A 17,696-nucleotide genomic window follows, 5' to 3' on the forward strand; every position below is an offset into this window, starting at 1 on the left:
ACAGACAGCAAGGATGCTGTGTTAGTATCTCTGTTCTGAATTATCAGAGACTTTCCTGTCCTCACACCTGTAAGGGTGATGGTCCTATGAAAGGCTGCTGACACAAAGCAGCTTCTTTTGAGTGAGACCCAGACTGGACCTTTCTGGGGTGGTGAGTGAAGCTGCTGTATCTACAGGAGGTTGCACAAATGTACATTTTTCTCCTCCAGCATGTGGGAAGGTTCAAGAAAGACTTTAGGCAGCACTCATTAGAACAGCAGACAGAAGAGATGCTACAGCCCCTGCTCTCTCTTTCCTGATAAATCTCCCTTTGCCCTTTTCATGAAATCTTTTGAGCAGCTTCACTGATGCAGATGACAGGTTGTTTTGGAGGGTCTGCTGGCAAACAGGCTTTGGCCAGGAGATTACTGCCCAAACCCAAATTCAAGAGGGCACAGAGAACAAGCAAGACTTCTGGAGCAGTGGCTGTGGTTGAAATGCTTTGTTTACCCCAGGGCTGCTCCATGCTCCACAGATACTTACTAATGTCATTTTAGTACCAAATCATCCCCCAGATTTAATAACATAATGGGAAGCACTCACACCAAAGGCCACTGAAGGACTTTTGGGACATTTGCTCTTGAAACAGCTGTCTGAAAAGTGTTACGCCCCAGTTCTTCACCTACCTGGAGATACGCAGCTGCGTGTGCAGAACCGCAACCACCTGGGTTGGTAAAATGTATTTGTTCCATTGCCTGGAAAGAAATCCCAGACGTTTTATTCACAATTTGTCTTTCCCCTAATAAACATGGGGGTCTGTTCTTTGGAGGTGTAGGGATTTACTCCTCAACATCTCCTTCTATTTCTTGCCTGGCCAAACTATTTCATTTCATAGCTATTTGCATGATGGAGACAAAGATGGGAGATGTTTTCTGCAGCCCTTCAGCTCAGTCTGCCTCTCTCAGCTATTCAAAATCCATCCAATCAATTAATGATTGCAAACTTTGAGCAGTTTTGACTGCAGACCCAGATTCTCAGCAAGTTTTATTTTTCCTTTTGCTGAAGAAAGGTCGGGGTTTTTTTTCCCAGCAGTTAAACTGTGAGGCTCTCCCTCTTTCCCACAGCCATTTGCTTCTGAGCAGCAAATCTCCATGTAGGTGGATAATAGCCACCGAGATTTTATTAGAAATGGTGAGGTTTTTATCCTAGCAAGAACATGGGATGTGCAATCAGTTGTACTGGACTGAATGGTGACCCCAGGTGGCTAATTGCTACAGGGACAGTTTGCATGAGCAAGACTAGTAACTGGGCACTTAGACCTTTTAAAGGTCAGCAAAAAAACGGTTACCACTTGTGAGAGCAATTAGTTAGGTCAGCATTGTGAAATAGGTCAGCTTGCTCAACGATTCTAAGAAAAAACAGCGCTGGTTCTGCAAGGAACTGACACAGAGCAGAGCAAGGCGGGGAAGGGGAGGGTGAGAACGGAGGGAACGGGCAAAAGGGAAAGTCATCAAGGCACAGAAAGAACAGGGGTTTATGAGAAGAAGAAAAAAAAAACCCAACCGAACATAATTAGCCTTAGAAATCAGATTATTAACATTAGATGTTAGTAAAGGAGGGAAGGTGCTATGAAACTTCAGTGGAAACCTGGCAAGTGATGGAGGGAAATAGGATCTTGAGTGTCTAGGAAGGTACAGGGGGAAAAAGCTGCCTTAGTGTTCCTGTTGATTGTGGACTTTCTTCCATTGATCACCAGAGTTTCACTGCTCAGAGAAGTCCTTTCTTTCAGCTGAGAGCGGGGAGGAAAAGCGCCTGTCACATGGCCTAGGTCACCACAGACAAGATTATGAAGATTATTTATATACAATGCCACAAGACCAAGAAAGATGCAAAAATGGAGTTACCAGGAAGTAAAGCACAGACACAGCTTCAGCTTTCTTTAGGTCTGTGTTTAACAAGGGCCTTTTGAAATCCTTCAGGTGCTTTTAAAACTCTTAGTGCACAAACTCGCTTGGTCTGGAGGTCTGAGCAGCAGACACAGATTTTAGTATATTTGGTGCAGGTTTATCTGATGTAAAAAAAAAACCAAGACAGAACCATTTAGAATCTGAGGAGAAAACAAAAACATCATAGATGCCTGTATCCAGATCTCCCAAGACCAAGGACACTTGGCCCCTTTACATTAGCATCTCAAAGAAAGCAAAATGGTATTGCATTTTCAGTTGGGCACTGCTTGTTTTCGAAATCTGATGATGTTGCAAGCAAAACCAAGCCAGGATAAAGAAAGAACAGCACTATGATCTTCTTGCAACACTGCCCTGTTCAAAGCAGTTTTAAACAGTGGTAAATGGAGGTATGAGGAAACCCTAGCCATACCACGTGCTAGAAATGATCCTCAGAGATTTTACACCCAACTTAATTATTTATAATGGCCAAGCTTTTTTTAACTGCTTGTTACTTCCCATAAAAGTGAGACAGAGCAGACGTGAGGAGCACAAATATTACATCCTAAATGGAGCACATTTGCAGGGTCAACAAGGACTTAGGTTCGAGTCAAAAGAGAGTTGTATGGTTAACGTAGTTGTCAAAGTTCCCCCTTGAATCAACAGTGTCAACAAGTGCATCTAGAGAGTGGTTCACCTCCCCTTCTGGACATCAACATCTACGAGATGAATCACTCATCTGAACTTCTCTCCCTCCTTCCCATCTGCAGATGGCCATTAAACCGTCATAACCAGTTTAAACCAGACACAGGGCCTTTTAGACAGCTACAGATGGGTGAGACAAATCCACCTTGAAAATACAGACTGAATTTCAAAAGATCATTTAATTTGCTTGTTTAGTGACTGAAAACAGTCTTTTCTGTAAAACACCTTGGACATGGTTCATTATAACCGTATTAACTATTCCTTTCACTGATGGAAAGTTCTGTGATAAATCCATGAGGACCATAAAACTGAAAGGGAACCTTGAGGGTCCAGGATTCAATGTGGGGCTAAATCCATCCTTTTATCTGTTTTAAAGTGATCTACAAATTGTCTCTTAGTTCTATAATTGTGGGATTTGGTGGCTAATGATCTGCATTTACCATATCCCTCACCTCCATGATACAGTTAACGTACCCACATCCTCCTCCTCCTCTCTTTGTTGAACAGTCCTAGACTTTTGCTGTCTCTCCTTCTAAGTCAACTGCTCCATCCTCATGACTATTTGAGTTGTCCTTCTCCGGACTCTCTCCAAATCCACTAAATCCTTTTTGAGATGCAGAGATAACAATGGAACCAGTTACTCCATATGTAGTCCCACCAAGTTTTTATATGGCAACAAAATTATCTTTTCTGTCCCATTCCCAATTATGACAGCCAACACTGTGTTGGCTTTTTTGGCTGTTGGTGTTTTCTCCAAAATCATCAGGTTAGGATGCAGCAGCAGTCAGAGAGACTTAACTTCTACACTTACTCTCCTTAGACTTAGTGTCTGCCTGAGCTTCTGGCTTACATGAAAAGCTCCTTGGATATATTTAGTTTCTGTGTAGTGAGTACTGTTACAACTTCATTAACACAGATTGGGTTCCTTAATACTTTCCCATGCAAATACAGCTGCATAGCACAGATAACTCTCTTCTACAGATATTCTTATTTGCAATCAACATTCCTCTGGCCTGAGCAGAACAATTTCAGGGTCTAAAAAACACCTGATAAATTAAGTATATTATTGAGTGTTCATACTCATTCCTTCCTTTCCTTTATCACCATCAAGTTATAGTTAATCAATTACACTTAATTCTGTAAAGCACACTAGCCTTAAGACAGCCACTGTGGTGAGCTCCTTACCCAAGACAACAAGTCTCTTTGCTTGACTTTAGTAAGAATGTTTAATCTGTCGAGTTAGGGAAATATAACCTAGTTGAATTACAAGGTGAGTAGAAAATTGATTGGAAAATCCCTGAAAAGAAAATGGCCTTAAAGTGATTCAAAACTGTATCAAATAGAAGAGCATATTGAGTGGCAGCGATTAACTGTCAGACAAGAGAAAGATGTATTGAAAGGTGTTCCCCAGGTTATAACGTGGATCTTAGGCTATTCAGTAGTTTCAACAGTAATCTGGGTGATTAATGTAGATGATCTTTATTAAATATGCAGAAGATGATAAACCAGGAGAGCCCATGCATATAGTAGTGAGCAGGAAGGAAATGCAAAATGAGCTCAATGCACTGGATTGAAAAATAAATAAATAAATAAATAAATAAATAAGATGCCATTTTAAAGAATAAATGCAAGTATTTTATGTAGGCAGAATAAAACAGCCTGTGAAATGGAGTAGCAGCATCACTGATTAAATAGCAGTTCTTCTGAAAATGAACCAGGTCTTACCAGAAGACCAACTGGTGAAGTGATGCGCACAAAATGTAAATCAAATTCTGAAATGTATTGCACATGGAAAGCAATCCCTTGGTTTATGCTGTGACAGAAAAGCCATGGATAGGAAGCTGTGCCTAGTTGTAGGCACTGCACATGGAGAAAAACAGAAGACAGTTCAGAGGAAAGCAGTGAGAATGACAAAGGGGTCTAGGAAACATTTCCTAAAATGAAAGACTGAATAACTTGAGGGATGATGATGGAGAAGGGGAGAAGATAAGTCTTCAGCAGTGATAGATGTGGAGCTGAACTGGGTGACTCCTCAAGCTTTCTGTCAGTGCTGAAGTCTAGGATCTGGTGAGGACTGTGCTCTTCCTCCTCCCTTTCTAGACTCACAGCCCAGCAGGCTGCTACCAGTGCTCTCAGTCTATAATTTATAGTCAGAGAAAGTCCTTTTGCACCCACACTAACACGGGTGGAAGTGTCAATCTGCTGGAGGGTAGGGAGGCTCTGCAGACGGACCTAGACAGACTGGATTGACAGACAATTGTACGAGTTTCAATAAAGCCAGTGCCAGATCCTGCACTTCAGCCACAACCTGGCAGCGCTACAGGCTTTGGGAAGAGTGGTTGGAGAGCTGCCTGTCAGAAAAGGACCTGGGGTGTTGGCTGACACTCAGCTGAACATGAGCCAGCAGTGTTCCCAGGTAGCCAAGAAGGCCAATGGCATCCTGGCCTGTATCAGGACAGTGTGACCAGCAGGACCAGGGAGGTGTTTTACCCCTGTACTTAGCCCTGGTGAGGCCACATCTCAAGCGCTGTGTTCGGTTTTGGGTGCTGCCATATAAAGAGGACGTCAAGGTGCTGGAGAGGGTTCAGAGAAGAGTAACAAACAGGGTTCTGGAGAACAGGTCTTATGAGGAGTAGCTGAGGGGTCTGGGGCTGTTCAGCCTGGAGAAAAGGAGGCTCAGGGGAGACCTGATTACACTCTACAGCTACCTGAAAGTGAGGCAAGTGCTAGGCTGCTCCCTAGAGACTAGCAATAGGACAAGGGGAAATGGTCTCAAGTCGCACCAGGGGAGGTTCAGATTGGATATTAGGAGAAATTTATTCACTGAAAGTGTGGTGAAGAATTGGAACGGGCTGCCCAGGGAGGTGGTGGACTCGCCGTCCCTGGGGGCTTCAAAAAACAGGTAGATGAGGCACTTTGGGAGACGGTTTAGTGGTTATGGTGGTGTAGGGCTGATGGTTGGACTTGATGATCTTGAAGGTCTTTTCCAACCTTGATGACTATCATTCTATGGTTCTATTATTTTTACCTCCTTTTTGCCATCTAACCCATCTCCAGGAGGTCTCAGTATCTGACTGATTTTGTACCAATTATACTTGCTTTACCCAGGAAAGAGCTAGGCCTTCAGTTTTAAAGAGGTCTGTGACTGTACTGGGGTCTAAGACCAAATGAACAAATGCATGATTTGCATTTGGCATTGTTGCCATAAAAGTCAGACAGAAATTGCACATAAGAACCATCTTGGACACCAAACATGTAATATCTGCCTTTGTCCAACCAAGACAGTGCCCTTTCCCACCAAAGGTGGAAGTCATAACCCGTTTTTTGAGGACTCACATAGGAGCACAACACCTGAGCTGCCTGTCCAAACTCTTTTTACCACTTCTGAGGGCAAGCAGACTCAAGTGGGGCACTGCTATATCTTAAAAAGATGTTTTAAACAGGTCAGACGGAACATGCTGTAGATGTTTTTTGCTTTTCCCTGTTGAAAATAAAGATCTAGATGGTAAACTCACACAAAGATACCCTTTATCATAGGCATCTAACATCAGAGGAAACAAGCCTGACCTCCAGCAAGTTTTAAAGCACAGACTGATGCATTATACTATTCCCAATGCTCTTTGGCCCTTATATTGCCAAGTGAATGGTTAAAGACCATCATGAGAAATCTCTCTGTTGCATGTCATAAGGAAGCCTTTTACATAATTAGTTTTATGAGCAGGTTAGATGCTTCTGCTTAAGAAAGCACAGCTCAAGGCCTTCCTTTAGTTCAGTGAAGGCACAGATATGAATTCTGTTGAGTCAGCTCTGAATTTACCACCTCATAGGAAGCTGTTATAGATGTTCCAAGAACTGGGGCTGAATACTATGCCACAGAAATAAATGTAAACGGTTGCATTTCAGTTCTCAGGCGAGTTTAATCTAGTTCCTTCTCCCTGGGAATGAAAAAAAAAACCCCTTCTGAACCATACAGATCTTGGGGGTTCCTTACAGAAATTAAAAATGAATTAAAATAAAATAAAAAAACACACACCAAACAAAAAACCCTACCCAAATTCTAAATGCATATAGTAGTACTAGGAAATATTTAGAAAATATCTTCTGCTAGAGTAACTTGGAGGTTTTTACATCTAACCACTAACCAAGAAATGTATAAGTGTATAAGTGAGAAAAACTGATGCGGTCCTCAGAAAGGAAGTGTACTGTGAGAAAATGAAAAGCTGAACATAGAAAGGTCAAAATGGCTTTTGCATCAGCCAGGTTAAAGTAACAGATTTTTTTTTTTTCCTCCTTGAGCATAAATTATTAAACCTAGCCCTTTTATTCACAGAAAAATAAGGGTTCATGCCTTGTCTTTTGCTCTTAATGAGGCTCAGAACATTCTTATGACATCTTTTCAATGAGTTCCCAAGCCTCTTCTTACCGTATCAAGAGCAATCCCTCAAATTATTGTCAAAATAACTCAGGCTGAGCTTATGCTACAAAAGTCAGATTTCATGCTTCAGGGCATCATTTTAAGAATCATCATTTCCTGTGGCTGCTCTAGGATTTTCTCTGTAGGGTGTTTTTCTAATGCGCATTCAGCTGCTCTCAAATCCTTCTGTAAAACCAGCATTTGAGGGGTTGCAGATGAAGGCAATCTAAGATGGGGCAATTAAGCATTGCTCTGGCTAGAGAAGGAGCACTGATTCTAATAGAGATGTACATCTGGAGAGATAAATTTATGGGTGAAACATTAAATAAATAGATAAGCGACGGGTATCTTTTCCATCAGGTTAGATTGCTGTGGTCCATTTTGTTACTGCTACCCTGGTGTTGTTGTCCTGGATGAAGCACTAATTGTGCAGTGGAGAAGCTGTAGGTTTGGGATGGAGACCTTGGGATTACCAAATCACCACGAGATAATGGAAGTTTGGGGTGCCAAATGATTCAATGATGTAGCTTAAGAGACACTTTGGGATGGTGGGGTTTGTCTTTTCTCAATACCATATGGTGGAGCAGATGCAGATTTTTGAGTTAGTCACCTGTCCAATATCACAGTCAACAGAGATGAATAGTTCAGGTGACCTATTTTAGATGTCTGCATTTGGGTGAGATGAACTGCATCACAGAATTGCTTCTCCATGCCAATAAGCTGAGCACCCAAACACTGCAAATGTCACATTGGCTCTGAGGACACTCACCAGACCTTCCCACCTGTCTTTTGTCTGTCACTTATGAAGTCCATCTGCTGTAAATAGCAGCAAAAATTTCCCTTCATTGCCTCAGTGTCTATGACTGTCTACCAGCTCTTAGGGGCCTTGGCAAAAACAATCTCCTCACCATCAGATTTATCCCCCAGTTTGCTGTGAAAAGTCCCTATCGCCAACCCCACTCTTGCAGTGTTGAGCACAGGTTATAAGGAGCACGGCAGTTTTTGGCACTGAGTTCTGGGCAACTTCAGTCTTGAAGGTGAATACCATTAAAGGTCAAAATAATGAACTGCAGCTGGCAAATCTGTAGTATTAAAAGGTCCAAGATATCCTAACCAGTCTTAACATTTGTGCTGTTTAGGGCCTCTGATAGCCACTGTGTGCCCAGGACTTGAGAGGAAAATGCAGGACAAAGGTGAACTAGGCAGGATCAAGCTGACTGTAAAACATGTTAATGAAGTGCAGGGGTCATGTCTATAAAGGAGTCCATATTTCCTGTGGCTGTTCTTCCAGAAAGCTGAACCTTATTGCATTTCCCAAATGCACAAGTGATGTGCAAACTTGGCTGGAGATCACTTTCATCCAGCAAAATCCCATCACAGGTGCGATGGTCTTGTGCTTCGCAAGGGTACAGTAAAACTGGAGGCAAGAAATTGGATGGAAAAGCAAGATGTGGGATCTTCTACATCTGTTTGGAACATACACAAACTCTCTTCTTCATTGATACCTCTGATGTCACAGTTCAGCCTTTCTGAAGCCCTATTTTCATCATTGCATGTTGCTAACTGCAGACAGTGCTATAGGAGAATGGGTCTTAAAAAGTCTAAAACAATCTTATAATCACAGGCCCTGTCCTAAGGTACATACAACAAGCTCCTAAATTTCTTTACTTCTAATCTCCAGACATCAACATTTCCTCATCTGGAGAGTTTGACTTGCAACAGTGACTCTCTTTTAATGTAGGAAATTGTTTTTGTTTTTTTTTTTTCAAAGTAGAAGAAAGAAGCCTCTAAAAGCGAGGATTTTAGGGGCAGGGGGTTTGCATGGTCTCCAGATGCTGACGTCACTTGTGTTGAAGTGGTGAAGAGATGGCAAGATTTCCTGGGGCTGATTTACTTCATATCAGTCAGACTCTTAACAGCCCCCTGCTCAGATGTCCTCATGACCAACGTCATTGTGTGTTACCTGCACGACACAAAGAGCGTCATTAGCTGGTTTTATGGTGAGCTAGTGGAAAACCCAAAATATTTGATGTGACTAATAAAATCCAGATACTGACCTTCATCAATTTGGAGGGCTGTTTCAGTTTATTTCAAGTTAGAAGAGGAAAGTACTCCAGATGCCATGCCAGATAGGTGCAGCCCAGCTACTACAGAAAGAAGAGATAAAGGAAAACATGAAAATATAAAGTATAATAGAAAGATTGTATCTACCTGCTTGGTTTTTTGGTGTTAAAACCATGTCCACCAAGATGACCGTATCTGTATTATCTCTCTTGAGTGGAAATAAGAAGATTAAGAATTGAAAGATTTGCACAGAGACATTCAAATTAATGGTTTTGTTCCCAGTTCTCAGGCCAGACATTTTCATGTATAGCTTGCTCCTTTTTTTTTTCACTTTATCAAGCTTTGCAGTGTGACTTGGAGTCTTTCTGCTGCGTCTTCAATAGGCACTGCCCTAGAGCTTTGCTAAATCAGCCACAGAGGGAGGGGAAGAGATGAAAACATGCTGAGACTGGACAAGTAGCAAGAATATGGCTTGCTTCGGATCTACACAAAACCAGCACATGGTGCTTCTCATGGTGGCTTGGTGTGTCCAGCAGTGCCAGTCAGCGTTAACATATGATGTAATTTTTAGCAGGATAAGCTCAAAAGTAAAGAACTCTCCTTTGGATTTCAGGACAGAAGTGTTAACTGCACCTGCTGTAATGCAACTGGGTTTGCACCCCGGTTACTGTGGCATCTCACTCTGAAATGTGACATTGTCCGAGCATTGCCGCATGCTCCACATGATGGGACATCCTGGTTTGACCCTTGGAAGGCTCCAGCCACATCCAGTTCCACCATGAGACTTGAAATAGATAAAGGGAAGGCGACCGATGTCATCTACTTGGACTTGTGCAAGGCCTTTGACACAGTCCCCCACCACATCCTTATCTCTAAATTGGAGAGAAGTGGATTTGATGGGTGGACCGTCCAGTGGATAAGAAACTGGTTAACAGACCGTAGCCAAAGGGTGGTGGTTAATGGGTCCAGGTGGAGGCCGGTGACAAGCGGGGTCCCCAAGGGTCTGTCTTGGGACCGGTGCTCTTTAACATCTTCATCAATGACATCGATGATGGAATTGAGTGCACCCTCAGCAAGTTTGCAGATGACACCAAGCTGAGTGGTGTGGTCGACACCCCGGAAGGAAAGGAAGCCATCCAGAGGGATCTTGACAGGCTTGAAAGATGGGCCCGAGGGAACCTAATGAGGTTCAACACTGCCAAGTGTCAGGTGTTGCACTTGGGCCGGAAGAATCCCAGACACAGATACAGACTGGGAGAAGAGCTTCTTGAGAGTAGCCCTGCTGAGAAGGACTTGGGGATTGTGGTGGATGAGAAGCTTGACATGAGCCAGCAGAGTGCTCTTGCAGCTCGTAGGGCCAATGGTATCCTGGGCTCCATCAGAAGAGGAGTGGCCAGCAGGGACAGGGAGGTGATTGTCCCTCTCTACTCTGCCCTCGTGAGGCCCCATCTGGAGTCCTGTGTCCACAGCTGGGGCCCCCAATACAAGAAGGATGTGGAACTGTTGGAGAGGGTTCAGAGGAGGGCCACAAGGATGATTAGAGGGCTGGAGCACCTGCCCTACAAAGAGAGGCTGAGGGAACTGGGCTTGTTCAGCCTGGAGAAGAGAAGGCTGCGAGGGGACCTCATTGCAGCCTTCCAGTCCCTGAAGGGAGCTTATAAGCAGGAGGGGATTCGACTTTTTAAAAGAGCAGATAATGGCAGGACAAGGGGAATGGACTAAAGCTAAAGGAGGGAAGGTTTAGATTAGATATTAGGGGGAAGTTTTTTTACAGAAAGAGTGGTGAGATGCTGGAACAGGCTGCCCAGAGAGGTAGTGGATTCCCCATCCCTGGAGGTGTTCAAGGCCAGGTTGGATGGGGCCCTGGGCAGCCCTGTGTAGATCCAGGCCTGGAGGTTGGTGTCCCTGCCTGTGGCAGTGGGGTTGGAACTCTATGATCCATGGGGTCCTTTCCAACCCAGACCATTCTATGATTCAATGAAATTAAGTCATAACCAATAAACATAACTGAGAAACCAGACAAGGGAGAGCTTCATGAGGACCTGCTGCTAAAAGGCAACAAGAATCAGAAGGATGAGCTCAGAGGAGACAGCTAAGAGCACCTCACCGTAATTTTGGCTCCTCCACTCTCTCCAAGTCACTTTCTTGCCTTCCCCCTTGCCAGCTGCTGTTGATAACAATAGTTAATAGCAACCTGGATTGTAACTGCAGAAATGTCTTTAAAGTTCTCCTGCTTAATGTCATGAAGCCTCTGAGCAAAGACAACACTGTTAAAGTCCTAATTCAGAGCGTCACCTCCTAATTCTGATTGGCTAGGAAACAACTGAGCAGAAGCCCAGTCAGAAAGGTTTCTACCTTGTGTTTAAAAAGAAAGAGAGAAGAGCTTCATTTGTTTTTGCTTCAGGAAGCGCTCTGCACCAACAGAGAAGAAAGTCCCTTTCTAAAATAACAAGAAATTCATTAGCACTTCTTGTACTTTTTTAAGGTCACCATTATAGATATTTTTGATAACACATCCTTTTACGTGCATGTGGTCTGCTCTGACAGTGGAGATAATGCTGTTTACAAGGCTGTACCTGAAAAGTGGGGTTCAGGGGTTTTTTTCTGCTGTCTGCCTTGTTTTTCAGGAACGGTAGGATGAGTGATGTTCATACCTGGGCATTGCTCACTCATGGTTAAGGTCTTGGTTTTACATAAATTGGAAAGAGCCTAGAAAGAAAAACAAGATACGTGATGAACATTTTCATATTTAAAATTATGAAAGCTTAGAATTCCATTTTCTTCATTTGCCCTTCCATACCACCAAGGAAGGTAGGACCAGATCATTAAGAACTTTAGGGTACTCTGTATCTGGTTATAGTGCTTTTTCTGGAGAAACATAGGGATTTCCAGGCTGGGCTAGATTCCCCATCAATACAGTTCAGTATCAGGCCCTGTTCCAACAATCAGAATAATATCTCCAAAGGGAGAGGGAAGAAATCCCACCCTGAAAAATTCACATTAATCTGCCCTTGTTCTTAATCTTGTCTTAATTTCCAGTCATTGAGTTATTTTATAACAAGGTAAAAGTTTTTATCTCTTTTATAAGACAGCATACTTTGAATAAACACACAGCTCCTTGTTTCTTACTGCAGCGGTATGTTGTGAATTGTAGTTACCAAAAACCCCAAGGCAAGTCAAGTTCTTTACAAAATTAAAACTGGGAAGAAAAATAACCCCTGGCACATAAGGTAGAATATAAAAAACCTGTCACAGTAAATTAAGAAAGTGCTGTTCTATGGACTGTCTTCTAGAGCTGATTCACTACCTGGTCATAGCCTATGCTTGAAAACTTAATGTGCACCTCAATTTTAGATAGATAAAATTGGATTAGATTAACTCTAACTGTATAAGACATCTTACATGATCTTATTTGCCCATGTATCCATCATACCCACTCCTACTCTGGGGTGGGAAGTATTGTTGCTAAACAGCTGGGAGATGCTGCCTGGGGCTTGCCGCAGGTCCGCATCCCAAAGGAGAGTTGTATCATTTAGACCAGACTGATCCATTTCCAGCGTCAAGGATGAGGATGTTCCAATATGCCTGTCTCCATTTGCATTGAGCACCTCTGTGGCAGAGACAATCATGAAGGGTTGATGTGTTAAGTCCTCCAGAACTCTCCAAGTCCTCTCAGACTACTCCAAACTATCAGTCCTTCATTCAACACATTCTGCTTGTCACACCTTCATCTCAGCTTCAAAAATTCACCTCAGTGCTATTCACTTGGACATGCTTCTGGGCCAGTTATACTGCACATTCCCCACACAGGAAGAAAGCCATATTAAAAACAGACAAGAACAGGTTTCAACACAACAGGCTGTATATGGAAAAAAGGCTACACATGGAAAAGAATCTGGACTTCTGTGTAAAATGTGGCAATCCCTTGCACAGTCTAGGTGAGATTTTGTGATGTTCTTCAGAAGAGCAATCTGTAAATTGCATGAAATCACCAGCTTGGGTAGCATCCCATAGCTGGAGACCAGCACTTCCATGAAGAGGCCTGAATCCATCCTAAAGACCATCAACATACTGGGAAGAGTCCAGCGAAGGGCCATGAAGATGATGAAGGGACTGGAGCATCTCACATGTAAAGAAAGGCAGAGAGCTGGGGATGTTCAGTCTGGAGAAGAGAAGTCTCAGGGGGGATGTTATCAGTATTTGCAAATACCTGAAGGGATGGCACAAAGAGGATGGAACCAGGCTCTGTTAGTAGTGCCCAGGGACAGGACCAGAAGCCATGGGCACATCCTCACAGGCAGGTTCCCCCTGAACATCAGGAGACACCTTGTTATTGTCAGTGTGACTGAGCACTAGTATAGGTTCCCTGGGAAATTGTAGAGTCTCCTTCCTTGGATATATTCAAAAGCTGTCTAGATATGGTCCTAGCAATAGGACCCAGGTGGCCCTGCTTGAGCAGTTGGTTGAACAAGATGACCTCCTGAGGTCCCCTCTAACCTCAATCATTCTGTGATTCTGTGAAATTGTAACAGTTGTGCTTACACTAGGGTACTGGTCTATGAAAGATCAGTATTAGTATGTGAGATTCAGGCTGAGGATCAGAAATGGGAGGACTATTTAGGTGGCCTACACCTTTTTGATGCCTGGGTAGGATTATCTTACCAGATATTTTAGGATAGTCATTTTAAGTGTTTGGAGTCTTCATGCAGTGACTAGAAAGGATCCAGAGTGTTGCTAGAGTGATTCAGAGAGCTCAAGGGAAATATCCAGCCCTCTCCATTGACCTAAGTGGTCTTAGCTGGACCTCTGACATGGTGCTCCTCCATGGAGAACAAAGATCATCTGGAAGCAGGCAATAGGGACCTCACTGGGGTAAGATGAGCAGGTGGATGACTCAAGGAACACAGCAGGTGCATTCATCCATTTTATATTACTCATGCCACTTCTGAAATAAACAGCTAATGGAGGAGGAGAATTCCTTCTGCACCAATTCTCATGGTCAGAGCATTTGTTCCGTATTCCAGAGCAAGCCTGGAGCTAAGTCCTCTCCATCATCTCATCTCTCTCTAGAATTATAGCAAGTAACAAAGCCACAGAAATAATCAATGACTCATAGAATAATTCAGATTGGAAAGGACTGGTCCAACCTGCTGCTTAACCTCAGGTGTGTTATAAGATCCCACCTGCCTTTATTTAGCTGGGTCTTGAAAACCACCAAGGATGGAGACTGCACAAACCCTTTGAGCATCTTAGCGCTCATCATCGTGCTAATTACCACCACATAACCCTTGGTTATGCTGAGAGTGTCACAGTGGCCATTGACAGGAGCCCAAAGTATTGTATTTGAGCTTCAAATTCTTGGATTCAGCTGTTTTGGACTGAAAACGGTCGTTCACAAGAATTTGATATAAATCTGCAGCAAGCGGAAGGGTAACCTCACCTATCTGTAACTCATCAGTACCGGTGCATTTCCAGAGCAATGTCATATCACTCAGTAACAACCCACAGTTCTTAGAATTTCATCTCAAATCCAGAATCGGTATTTTCAGTTCAGAAAAACGTACCTGCAAATTTGGAGGGAGCTTTCATTCAGATGTTTCAACTGATGCTGAAAATTGCCATCCGAGGCTCCTCCTGGTTTTGAGTGCTCAGTTTGAGATATTTTCATTTGCAGAGAAGAGAAGCCCAGAATCCTTCAAGCAGCCTCAGGTCGGGCTCTTGAAGCCATAGGAGATGCATTAGTGACACTATCAAACCTGTGCTAAATTGAAGCAATAATTTTAGGATGGAAAATCAAAGGGAATAAATAATTCTAAAGGGGAAACAGCACTTTGGAGTGGGAAAAGGTTCAAGTGACTTTAACCAATGGCCTTTGCTGGTGTAAAATCTTCAAACCTGGAGACGAGTTGAACAGCAAAGGTTCTCCACTGTAGTACTTCACATCACTTGATCTTCAAAAACTAATGAAAGCTATTGAAATTTTTGAAAAAAATACTGGTTCAGCCAAGGTTTGGCTCTGATAGAAGAGCCAACTAAAAGAAAGACACACTAGAGAGAAAGCTTTCCCCGCAGGCACGCACAGTGATGGTTGGGAAGCCAGCTTGTAAAGCTGATTTTCTCCTTCTCTTCCAATTCCTCCCTTGCTGTTTGCTTTGGCTTCCAAAATCCTTTTCAAAGCTATTTAGTTTTAAACCTGATGACCAATACAATGGATGTCTAACCCCTTTTTTCCCCCTGCTTTATTTTTCATACAATTGTATGGTATCTCAAGTTGGAAGGGACTTTCAAGGATCATCAAGTCCAACTCTCAGCAAACACAAAACTCCTGAATCCCTCAGATTTTACTGATGCCCAGAGAGTAGGATTTTAAGCATGTAAGAAACCTGCCTCTTTGGCACAAAAATATCCTTTATGGCTAATGCAGAGGGGTCTGAAAAACTTCCTACCCAACCCCTTCCTCTAGCAGAGGCACACAACTATTTATTTATTTATTTTCTCTGAGTGATGGCAGACATCCCATCTGTACCGAGTCTAGTCATGTGTAATATTTTCACTGTTACATTTTCAACATGTTTTCTCAGTTCTTCAAACAAGCTTGAGACAGTGATGGTAGGACAAAATGGTCATTTCTTCATTTATAGCATTTTTTTTATCATCCATCCCTGGCCAAACTGAAACACTCCACCGTGCCGTGTCAATGGCAACGGAGCTTTCTTTAGCTGTGATCAAAAATATTGAAATGTGTGTGTTGGAAACTTCATCTGTGATGAAGTATTTCTGTACTGAGACACTTACTCATTTTCATTATGCAATTCAGGTAAAACAGGAATCTAGGTAAAAGCCTGAAATAAAAACTAGGTGAAATAAGCCACAGTTTTCTAGGGGTTTGGGTCATTCTATATATGGCAAAAGTTTTCTTCAGTGGCATTTTCAGTTGTTCCCTTAGCAGAAGAAATAGTATTTCAGATGCCTTTCTATTTTCAATTCTCTCAGGTTATTATGCCTTCAAGTTGTTTTTCGTTTTCAAGCCAGCAAAGCTAAGCCAAACTTTTCCAGCCAGGATAAATTTTCTTCTGGCACTGTCCTCTTCATATTCCATTTCGCCACATGGGCAATGTTCAAGGTCATTGGGATGATGGCAGTGATAATCAGGCAGGAGAAGGAAAGGAAAGGAAAGGAAAGGAAAGGAAAGGAAAGGAAAGGAAAGGAAAGGAAAGGAAAGGAAAGGAAAGGAAAGGAAAGGAAAGGAAAGGAAAGGAAAGGAAAGGAAAGGAAAGGAAAGGAAAGGAAAGGAAAGGAAAGGAAAGGAAAGGAAAGGAAAGGAAAGGAAAGGAAAGGAAAGGAAAGGAAAGGAAAGGAAAGGAAAGGAAAGGAAAGGAAAGGAAAGGAAAGGAAAGGGGAGAAGAAGATGGGAGAAGAGGGGAGAAGAAGGGAGAAGAAGAGGGGAAAAGAAGAAGAGGGGAAGGGAAGGGAAGGGAAGGGAAGGGAAGGGAAGGGAAGGGAAGGGAAGGGAAGGGAAGGGAAGGGAAGGGAAGGGAAGGGAAGGGAAGGGAAGGGAAGGGAAGGGAAGGGAAGGGAAGGGAAGGGAAGGGAAGGGAAGGGAAGGGAAGGGAAGGGAAGGGAAGGGAAGGGAAGGGAAGGGAAGGGAAGGGAAGGGAAGGGAAGGGAAGGGAAGGGAAGGGAAGGGAAGGGAAGTGTCTAGAAATGTTTGAAGGGCCTGTCAGGGTCACCACTAAAAACGTGGTGTGTAGCAGTGTCGTTCCTCCACCATCGGCTGGAAACTGTCATCTTCTGATGGGATTTAACCACCTTTTTAACCAAACTGATGCTTCTCTGAGCTGCCCTGACGTTTTGCTTTTGTGCCACGCTGTGGTCCCCACCATTTCTCACCTGCATGGGTGGGAACCACTCCGCTCTCCTGATCCCCAGTGGTTTTGGGGTGAGTTTCCTGAAGATTGATTGCCACCCCAAGGAGTGGTTGGGTTGTGAGGCACTGCCCTCTAATGCCCTTCTGTCACATTAACAATCCTCATCCTCAGCAGAGATCTGTAATACAAAGTACAAATGATCCAAATCAGGCAAAAACGCTACCAAAGCTTAAGGGAAATCATATGAAATGAAGCACTTAAAGATTGTGGGGGTTTTTTTTCTCCACCACTGCTTCATTGCTTCGGGGGTTGGACACAATGATCTCTTGAGGTCTCTTCTAACCCCTACAATTCTGTGATTCATTTTATATTTTATATTTAATATTTATATATTTTATATTTACAGAGATCAGCAGGGATAAAAATGAGCACTCCCTATTTACCTTTCCTGGATATTAGATGTTTCCAGGGTCCCCTTCACCTGTTCCTTTTCTGTCAACACATCTGATTTCTTTACATTTTTACACTTGTTGGAGGGGATGAAACACCCAGGAATGCAGATGGCCACTCAAAGGTGCATGTAAATTGGATTTGTGTTACGTTTTCTGCTTTTTTTCTTTTTCTTTTTTAATTTCAATGCTTCCCAGCAGCCTGTTTGCTGTCTTGCCTGCTTCAGAGCACTGAGTAGGCATTTCTAGAAAATTATCCACAATGAATGCAGCA

This window comes from Gallinula chloropus, assembly GCF_964237585.1.
Source record: "Gallinula chloropus genome assembly, chromosome: 1".
Lineage (NCBI taxonomy): Eukaryota > Metazoa > Chordata > Aves > Gruiformes > Rallidae > Gallinula > Gallinula chloropus.